Source organism: Cynoglossus semilaevis, chromosome 4 (genome assembly GCF_000523025.1).
Source record: "Cynoglossus semilaevis isolate Cse_v1.0 chromosome 4, Cse_v1.0, whole genome shotgun sequence".
Taxonomy (NCBI): domain Eukaryota; kingdom Metazoa; phylum Chordata; class Actinopteri; order Pleuronectiformes; family Cynoglossidae; genus Cynoglossus; species Cynoglossus semilaevis.
In genome coordinates this window covers 1933515-1943000 of record NC_024310.1, presented here as the reverse complement: position 1 = coordinate 1943000, position 9486 = coordinate 1933515, and the positions used below count along the sequence as shown (strand labels likewise).

Here is a 9486-nt window from a genome sequence, read left to right as displayed (position 1 = left end):
GTTTTCCTCTCACGACTTTCGCGCATGCGTCGGATTACTTTGAAGCCCACGTAAAGCGGAAAACGTTCTAAATGATAAAGTTCGACGATGTCGTCTAGTTAGAGTTGGTCTCGGGGATTTTAAATCACTTCCCATTTCATTTAAAAATGTGAATTTCCGACCGTTTGTTCTTATGTTAGCGGGAAATGTCAACACACACGCAAGAAATATAGAAATGTCAAAAAATGATTAGGTAAAAAAAAACCAAACAAACAACTGATGAATCAATTTATTTAAACCAAACCATCCTAGATGAGTCGTGATCGTTTCTATCACCTGTAATATCGATTCCTCTGCTGGTTTAGACACTTCCTACTCTCCCCCTACATCCACGATCAAAAAAATTTAATCCCAATCTTCCAAAACATCGACTTTCATCTTTAGGAAAGCTGTCTACAATGTGGTCTGTGTGTTCCCTTGTCGGTGGCAGTTAAAGGACCTCAACGAAAAAGCTCGTCAACCGTGAGGTAAGAACAGTTTCACCAGAATTTGTATGTATTATACCTTAAACGTTCTCTATGGAAATTATTCCATGTTAGTGGTACATCAGACGTCATAATCCTAGATTATAGATTATAGAAAGATTGTAGTGCCACCATTAGAAATCAGGTCAAGAATACTGCAAAATGAATGTTAAAGGCTCAAAACTGTCACATCAGAGGCGTAATTATGTATTATATGTTATATATTTTTCCGAACACATATTCATTTTTTTATTTCAAACATACAACAAACTTTTTTAAAAAGGTCAAAATAACGCGTACACGTATGGGAAATATATTAATTATACTCAACATATCTCGTTTTAAAAAGTTTGAGTCAAAATCGTTTCAATGATGGGGTTGTCATATAGATGAGTTCACCGCTAGAGGGCGTGATGCGCCTGCTCTGCGGGTCCTGATACGAATCAGTGACGGTTTAGGCTCAGCTATGTTTGGTCGGAACATGCTGAAGAATCGTTCTTGTGTTTGGCAGCGCCTCACCTGTTCAATCAAGCTCCTTTATTACAGGTTGGCACCGGGACCAGAGTGTAGAATATCAGCTTTTCATCCAAACAACTGGAGCGGAACATGGGCCTTATTATTATTTTTTTTTATTATGCCAGACACAATCTGTCTTTGAAAAGTGCTGTATGTTTTTTTTGTAATTTTCTTTTTTTTAATTATTGCTGCATTGTCCTCCCTCCCTTTTATTCACCCCCAACCCCTCCATCCTCAGCAGATGTTGAGACGACCGTAAAAGACTGCAGATTATTGGCCCTTTTGTGAGAAGCCACCGTTGACAGATAAAAAATGTTGAAGTCTAATCTCTGTGGGGCACATGGTGTTTTATTGTAACAGAAACAAATAATGCTGACACACACACACACACACACACACACAAACACAAACTGAAACCTACTAGTCATACTAACAGATCAGTTGATAATATCTTAGAGAAATGTTACAGGCCTAACATCTAGGCTGCGGTTGAGAGAGTTCCGTTCTGACAACTGGACATGACATTTTCTCAAGAAGACGTTTCGCCTCTCGTTCAAGAGGCTTCTTCACTTCTAGGTTGCATTCAAGTCACTGGAACTTGATTTTTGAGCCTCAGGACATTTTTTTAAACATCAACATCAACAGCTAAACCTCATGAAAATCACACCAGCAACCTTATTCTGTGTACAAAGCCTAACTCCAGTGTACCAGGTAAATGGACGTGATTCAAATAGAACTCTCTGGACTCTTTAACCCATGAGTCAGAGACAACACCGACACTGATCTAAGCAGTGGTTTCATGTGGTTTCACTCAGACGTTTATCCCGTTTGTTCTACTTCAGGATGTCGTCGTCGTCGTAGTGAAGTGAACTCCCGTTGTAGTTACTGTAGAATAGTGTCGGTGCAGGACAGCAGCAGTGTTGCTTTAGCCGTGCTCCGCACACCGCAGTGTTTACAACAAGGCAGGAATTCCATCCGTACGACGAAAGTCACTGTTTTCACTGCTAACACTGTATTGGGTTAAACCGAGCTGCGTGTCTACACGTCGTCACCACAGCGCTCTTAGTTCTGCCTGCGTCCAATTTTGGCAAAAGACAAGTTTACCAAAAAATTTGAACGACTTCCAGGAATCCTGGGTAATTAGGGAGGAGGTGGTTCGCCAAGGAAAACCAGCAGGACGGGAAATTTAGGTGTCAGCAGAAAACCTTCGCAGTTGTAGACGATCTGCACGGGCAGCATCAAAGTCGTGAAGCAGCAGCAGCAGAAGCAGCAGAGCAGCGAGGAAAAAGAAGGGGAAGAAGAAGAAGTTTGGAGCTGGTCCTTTACTGTCCTCTTCTCTCTGTTGGTTCCTTCTCCCTCCACCCATCTGTGTGTTTACCTTTGTTGTCATTTGTTGAACCTACGTAGAGTCCAGTACCTGAGTCCTTCAGTCCAGTACCCGAGTCCTTCAGTCCAGTACCTGAGTCCTTCAGTCCAGTACCTGAGTCCTTCAGTCCAGTACCTGAGTCCTTCAGTCCAGTCCGTGGTCTACAGCCTTCAACACCAGAGGAGACATTTTTCTACATTTACCATCAAATCAAATTTACTCAGAGCAGCAAAAACACAATTTGAACTATTTGGATGATGGTGGTAATGTAGTGGTCTGGGGACCGGTGCCGGTCCATAGGTCTTTAGATACCAGGCCTTGTGATGTAAGTTGAGTACGAATGCGAGTGTGAACATTTGTTTATTTGGTTTTTATTGTATTTGTAAATATTTTTTTCAGGGAAATTCCTACAGATGAAAGACAAAAAAAAAATCCCCTGCTGTGTCAGCATTCCAGTTGGAAAGAATAAAAGCCACAGGATGGTGTGTTTGGACCAGTGGCACTATGGAAACGCACTCAGGTCTCAGTCACCACGGTGGTCTCCTCTGGTACCGCTGGTACCGCCCGATCTGGACGTCTGGATCTGTGGGTGAGTGAGCCGGGCGCTCAGAGCTCCAGAGAAGCAGCAGCTGCTTGACTGGAAGCAGACTCGGAGATCCAAACACGTCCCAGCTGGAGGACTGGAGTGTTGTTGAACACTTTTCTTTGTTTTCCCCAAAATCACCTTTAAACCCTCTCTCGTTCTTGTATCCAGACTGAAGGCTCAGCGCTCACAGCCTCCTGCTCCGCGTTGAACGGCTTCATAATGAAACGGCGCTCTACGGTGTATTAAGTGGAAGTGATGCACACTCCAAGCTTTTAGATTGTTTACAGAACCTCTGCACTGCCCCTGGTCCACAGCCAGCAGATACATTAGAGGAGATATGGAGGTTTGTTATCAAGGTCACAGAAAGGTTTCAGATTCTGAAATAACCGAGGAACTTTTCTTTGTGTTCTCCTCGTCGGTGTTGTTTTTTTCCCCATGACTTCCACTCTGTTGTCTCCTTCACAAACAGACATTTACTAAATCACAGCCAACAGCAACAGCACGCTGCAGATGTTTGGGCCCTCTGGAGGAAGGCTGCAGTCCTAACCCGGGGCAGATGAGTGAGTCTTCATGAATTGCCCCGGGGTTTATTGACACTGAAGAGTTCGTTAGCCTGTGCACTTCAGCACCAGCGGCATCACTGCCAGCTCTGACCTGCACTGGTGCCACCGGGATGTTTGTTCATGTCTGGATCTGTCTGGACCGAAGGTGGGGGGAGGAGAGAGAGAGAGAGAGAGAGGATCAGCAGACAGCAGCCTGGTTTTAGACAAAACACAACAGTAGGGGGGGACGGAGGGGAGGGTGATTGAGATTTGGCCTAAAGTACGTTTACAACCATCCACGAGTCGAAGGTTTAAATTACTGTTCCTATGTGTTGACAGTAGTTCACCTATGAACTTCCTGTGAGTAAATTATTTACTCATTTCTGCTTCGTCTTATCATTTATAACAGGATTAAAGAGAAAAATCAAAAAGGTCCAGGAATGTTTTTATTCGTACTCGACTAGATTGATTTTTTTTACTTTTCCAAAACCCAAAGAACAGAAAAATACTGTATGCAGATGTGTTTAGATTCAAATAATAATTAATGAAAAATAGCTGTTCATAAATATTTGTTTTCCATTTTTATTTTTTTGAATAGCTACGACTTACCCTCAGAACAACAGCACGTAAGTTCGAGTCCAAAAAAAAGTCGGGCAGGTTGGCGTACGCGTTTGTAAAGAAGTTAGAATTATACACTTACTGAATTGACTTCATGCGTTTGAGTCTTCAAACCGGACAGTTCATGTTGCATTGCATGTGTAATTTTATTTTGAGCGTGTATCTGGTTAAAAAGCAGCCTATTTATTGGGTTTAGTGAAGTAGCCAGTGTAGCTAGCCATGTTTGTATGAGTGAAACAACTCAAACTTCTTGCCCAATGTCGGACCAACTCCATTTGTTTTGTTTTTTGTTGTTGTTGTTTTGTTTTTTGCACGCTTCTCAGCATCAAACAGCAAATTTGTTTTGCAGTGTTTGATGAAATTACAAGTTTACATTTTTGGCTTTTACATCGTTTTTTTTTCTCTGTAAACCAGACCGGACTAAGTATCCTGCTTCAATATGTGTCCAAGATTTATGGTCTTCTCCGAGCTATAAAAAAATAGCAGCCAGCTGCAGAACTTTCCAGATGTTGTTTCTTATTGCTCTGCGATAAAACAACCGGTTTGGAGCAGAGCGTCGGCGTGCGGGGGGGTCGCAGTGAGGGGAGGGTCACGCGGGACATTACTGCGTCACTGCTGCAACAGAGAAGACAACATGTAGCCTCCACTCGACTGGCACCATTTTTTTAATAGATTAGGTATCTGGATCTGAGTTCCAGCCAGCCGGGGCGCGTGTATTGACGTGCGCATGCGTCCTTGCGCTGAGAGAAAACGGGAACGCGCTGTAACGGGCAGAAAGTGCAGCAGAGAACAGCTACATCTGACCAAAGGACTCCATGCCAGTCTCGAGAGCTCACGGCGAGTCTGAGGTTCGGGTGATCCACGCTGTGGGACGTTTCATGTTCCGGTCACATCACTGCCTTTTCATAACCGACCTAACGGACGGCTTTGGTGATTTTCCCACGCAGTGATCGTCACCGTGAAGGCATCGTGAACTTGGTTTTTGGACCGTTATCAGACAGAACAGAGGACCGACTTCTGCTCCGTTCATCTGCTGGTGAGTGAGACGCTTGGCTCGGTTCGGGTCCAGGGTGTGCGTCAGAACTTTGGTTTGATCTGCTGTGAGTAAGTGAGCCTTGACTGGATCTGGATCTGGATCTGAGCAGATCTGTGTGGAACATATCCGGGTCTGTGCATGAGTTTTCCTTTGGGTAGAACTCTTTACCAAAGACAGAGAGTCTCCACTGGACTCAGGTCCACGGAGAAAATGTGTTTGGAGTGAATGTGTACAAATGGATTTGGACCTGAACTTCACTGTCTCCATCCGTTATCACTACCAGGACGAATGGTTTTGACATGTCAACAGTTCATTGGCCTCTAGTCTGCAGCGGATCGATACTTTTCTGTTTCCTCTAAAACCGTCTAATTGGGACGTGGACTCGGTTCCGTTACTGTAGTCACTAGAACCCGCCGAGGTCGTGTTGGATGAGACAGTTGTCTCCAGGTGACCTGTCAGCAGATGAGCCGTGTTTCAGGTATCGATTCTGTCCGTTGTCCGTGTGTGGAGCCAACGGTCACAGAGTACCGACCGGTGCCAACATTTCCCAACATTCTCTTTAGTCAAATATACTCAAGGTTGTCCAAACATCAGCCGTTATGACTCAAACATCTTTAAAAAAAAAAAAAAAAAAAAGGGAAGGAGACTTTCAGGCATCAGATCTGAGTCAATGAAATGTCGAGAACTGAGGACTTCCAGTGAAGTCATCTCTATCTGTCTCCCCCTCCCTGTCTCCCCCTCTCCCCCCCTCCCTCTCTCTCTCCTCCCCTCCTTCTATGGCTTCCTCCTGCTCAGCCTGCACTGTCGGCCAAAGCTGTTTTGATTTGGCTACGGCTGAGTGGCAGCCTCGACCCCACCTGACCCCTCGTCCAACTTTTGCTGATGTCAGCATCTTGCAGCAGATTACTTGTCTGTGGGAGGTGTGTCTGTGAAAAATTGGCCACGTTGTCTTTCTCCACGGCCCACTGTACAGAAGTGGAGCTGATGTCAGCGGGAACACGGACGTCGGTGTCGGACGTGTTCCTCCCCGTGCTGGGAATTCAGGGCGATGGGATAAAGTGGTTCCGTCACAACGTTACACAACGGACAGTCGGACGTCCAGACGTCGTCATCTGCGACGGTGACGTCAGAGGATCGTCCCAGTTCTAACGCTTAGATGTTGCATTTTGAAAGGCTCTTGGAGAAAATTTGACAAGTTAATACTTTAATAGTTAAATATGAGGACACGTGACGTCTGCGGTATTTGAAACACTGCTGCCAAAAGATTCAGACAAATATAATTATTCTGTTGAAGAAAAAATAAGTCTTCATCCAGTGATTTATGAAGGTAAAAAACTATTTTCTCCTCGTGTGAGGAGTGTGTGTGAGGAGCGTGTGTGTGAGGAGTGTGTGTGAGGCTGTGAACGCCGTGTTTGTCCTATAACTAACTGAAAGGTGTGTTTACCTCGTTTTCTTGGCCTGTGTTTCAGCACCTCAGTCATAATGAGCTTCAGTTCCAAGTTTGAGAGTTCGTGCACGGGATTCGACCCAGTGATCTATTTGGTCTGTGTGCAAACACAGAAAAGGGCCGTGATAGAATCGGGAAGCAGTGTTTGATTGAACACCCGCGTTAAGGTCCATCACCTCTGACCCGGCCGGTACATTTCCGGGTTCGTCGTCGGACCAACCTCCATAATAGCCTCCACCCCCGGCCCGCATTTATGCCCACATGTGGTGCACGAACCTTTGAAATCACTACCGAGGTGTGGACCGTCGCACTTTGTGAAAATAGGAGGTGTGAAAATATGTTAGCTAAAGATTCTACCACCGGGTTTCGTTGTACAATACGTGACTTTCGAAGAACGCGCAACCTCCGGGGGTTGGTCCGACGACGGGCGCGGAGATGTACCGTCCGGGTCGGAGGTGGTCCGGCATGGCTGCAGATGACATGAACCTCCAGTTTAACGATTCAAGTCTTGATGTTGTAGGAGAAAAGAACGGATTTGATTCCCGTCACCAAATCCATCACCAGTATATTCAACAACTGATCTGGTGTCAGTGATGACGTCAGAAGCTGTCAGTTCCACCTCGCTGGTACGAACTCCCCTTCTCGCGTGAAAAGGAAAATCCAAATGATGTAGAATCTCACAGCCAGGAAACATTGTTTACAGAAGCAGGTTTTGCGTTAGATTTAAAACTCTCTTCCAAATGTAATCGCTTTAAAAAAAAAAATTTAAAAAAAACACCGTCGTCATCGTGATCAGAGAAAGTTGTTTTTTTAACGCAGTATTTTGTAGTAGATTTGAATCCCGTCACCAAAGCCATTACAATAACTATTGCTGATCTGGTCTTTCTTCCCTGAAGGAAAAGGAAAATCCAAATGATGTGGAATCTCACAGCCAGGAAACATTGTTTAGTTTCAATAACACAGATAATGAAAGTAACACAATCAATGCAGAAGTTGAAGGGCTTTTTCATGGGCCGCTGCAGTTTACGTCGTCCCTGGAAACTTCCGAAGTACTTTATTAAATTCGGCTGCTTGGCACAGCGTGGGCAGTGAGAGCATGTGCCTCTTCTTTTTTTTTTTTTAAAGTAGAGATAGAAGAAAAGCAGATTAGAAGTTCTTATGTCTATATATGGAATTGTTATGAATATAAAAGCTCCCATTGGGGGAAAAAACTAATACCAAGTCGACTGAAATGCGTTGAAGCTGACAAAGAGGATCAGGATGCCGGGGAAAATCCACCTCCCAGATCCAGAATTACCCTCACCATGACGGCCACAGAAACCCCTTCAGAAAGAAGCGCCACATTTTATCTCCCTTCAGAATCCATGTGTAGATGTTTCAGGAATGAAGAATCACTGCGGGCAGCGTCTGTCTGTGAGGACGGTCACATGTTGCCCAGATCTCAACTCTGACCAGATTAAATACAAGTTACAAGAAACAATTACCTTTAGCGTATCGAAGAGATTAGAGGATTCATTTTAGTCGACACGAGGATTATTGTACAGAGACATCGTGAGTCTTCACTTATGTCCATAATATATTCAGTTCTTTTTATTTTTGTACACATTAGCCATGTCCGATATTTACTTTTTTTGCCGATATTGTCCAAGCACGAAATGTCTGATTCTGATATCAACCGATACCTAGAAGAGACGTTCTACAGATGTTCCCTTTAGAGCATACGTGTCAAACTCATGGCCCGGGGGCCAAATATAGACCAGTACCAAGGCATTGAAGGATCATTACATTTTCAAAATAAAACGTCTTTTAGACTCTGTTCTGTTTGTATCTGAGTCTGAATGACCTGGTATTTTAAAATACAATAAAAATGATCTTTAAATATAAAACGTACTGGTACTGGTCCGTGGACCTGAGCTTTAAGACAATTTATGTTTTGTTTTGTTTTTTTCTCCACAGGTAGAGAACTGTTCCACCAGAAAGACTCCGTACACAGACTCTGAAATGAAAGAGGGAAAAGGTAAGAAGTCTTTACACCTGAGTTCTTATTATTTGCCGTATCGTCGTCCGCTGTTTTACCAAAAGTAATTCTCGCAGACGTTACCCTTGTATATTTTAGGATCTAGAACAGAGGTGTCCACACCAGACTGAAGTGATCTTAAACGTTAAACATATATGTCACTCTTATAAATAGAATATATTATGTGTCCTCTACAAACATGCTACGTTGGGTTAAATGTGTGGAGCTGTTTGGTACCAGGTGATCAGTTCTTACTCTACATGGTCACTACTACACACCATAGCAGTGATTTCCCGCCCTCTGTGCCGTGGCACATTTCGTTTTATCGAGACGACGAGTCCAGTAATGAGAAGCTGACGCCAATGTACCGTAAACAAACCAACCAGGGCGTAGCGTGTGATTTGCATTTTAGAATTTCAGCTACTGTGGTTTCCTGTACAGTTAGGCGTCTTCCGGCTCGAAGGACCAAGATGTTGGTGCTGAAAATTACGTTCTTCAGTCACCACTGTTGTCATCTGACTGTCGCAGATAGAATGACCTGAAAAGAACCACACCTGACAACGTTGTCCTTTTTACCCGCTGCGAGGGGGAGCAGAGCTGGCTCAGCTAATCAGCACTGGGCAGTTGTTGTTTCTTTAAGTTTTACTCTTAGGGCATTATGTTCATCCGATTCCCAGACTTGATGAGAAACGGACCTCATCCTTTATGAACCTACATTGTATAAATAACTTTTAGGAGGATCCACTTCTATCAAGCAGACCATTATTTTTTACACACTTAGATAACAGTTTATGGTTTATCACACTTTGGTCATTTCCTGACAGAAACAATGACAGGAAGCACAACAGGAAGCTG

General features: G+C 44.0%; 1 long non-coding RNA gene across 7 annotated transcripts in view; it reads left to right on the top strand.

The window, feature by feature from the left end:
* Positions 1 to 93: 93 nt before the first annotated feature.
* LOC107988508 (uncharacterized) overlaps positions 94 to 9486 on the top strand; it is a 10832-nt gene continuing 1439 nt past the window's right edge. Inside the window, exons 1-3 of one of the 7 annotated variants that reach the window (XR_003049489.1) lie at positions 94 to 506; positions 2785 to 5167; positions 8571 to 8631. This is a non-coding gene — a long non-coding RNA (uncharacterized LOC107988508). Of the gene's footprint in view, positions 507 to 1049; positions 5168 to 8570; positions 8632 to 9486 lie in introns of those variants that run through there. The other 6 variants (XR_003049488.1, XR_003049486.1, XR_003049485.1 and 3 more) reach the window with 6 other exon arrangements.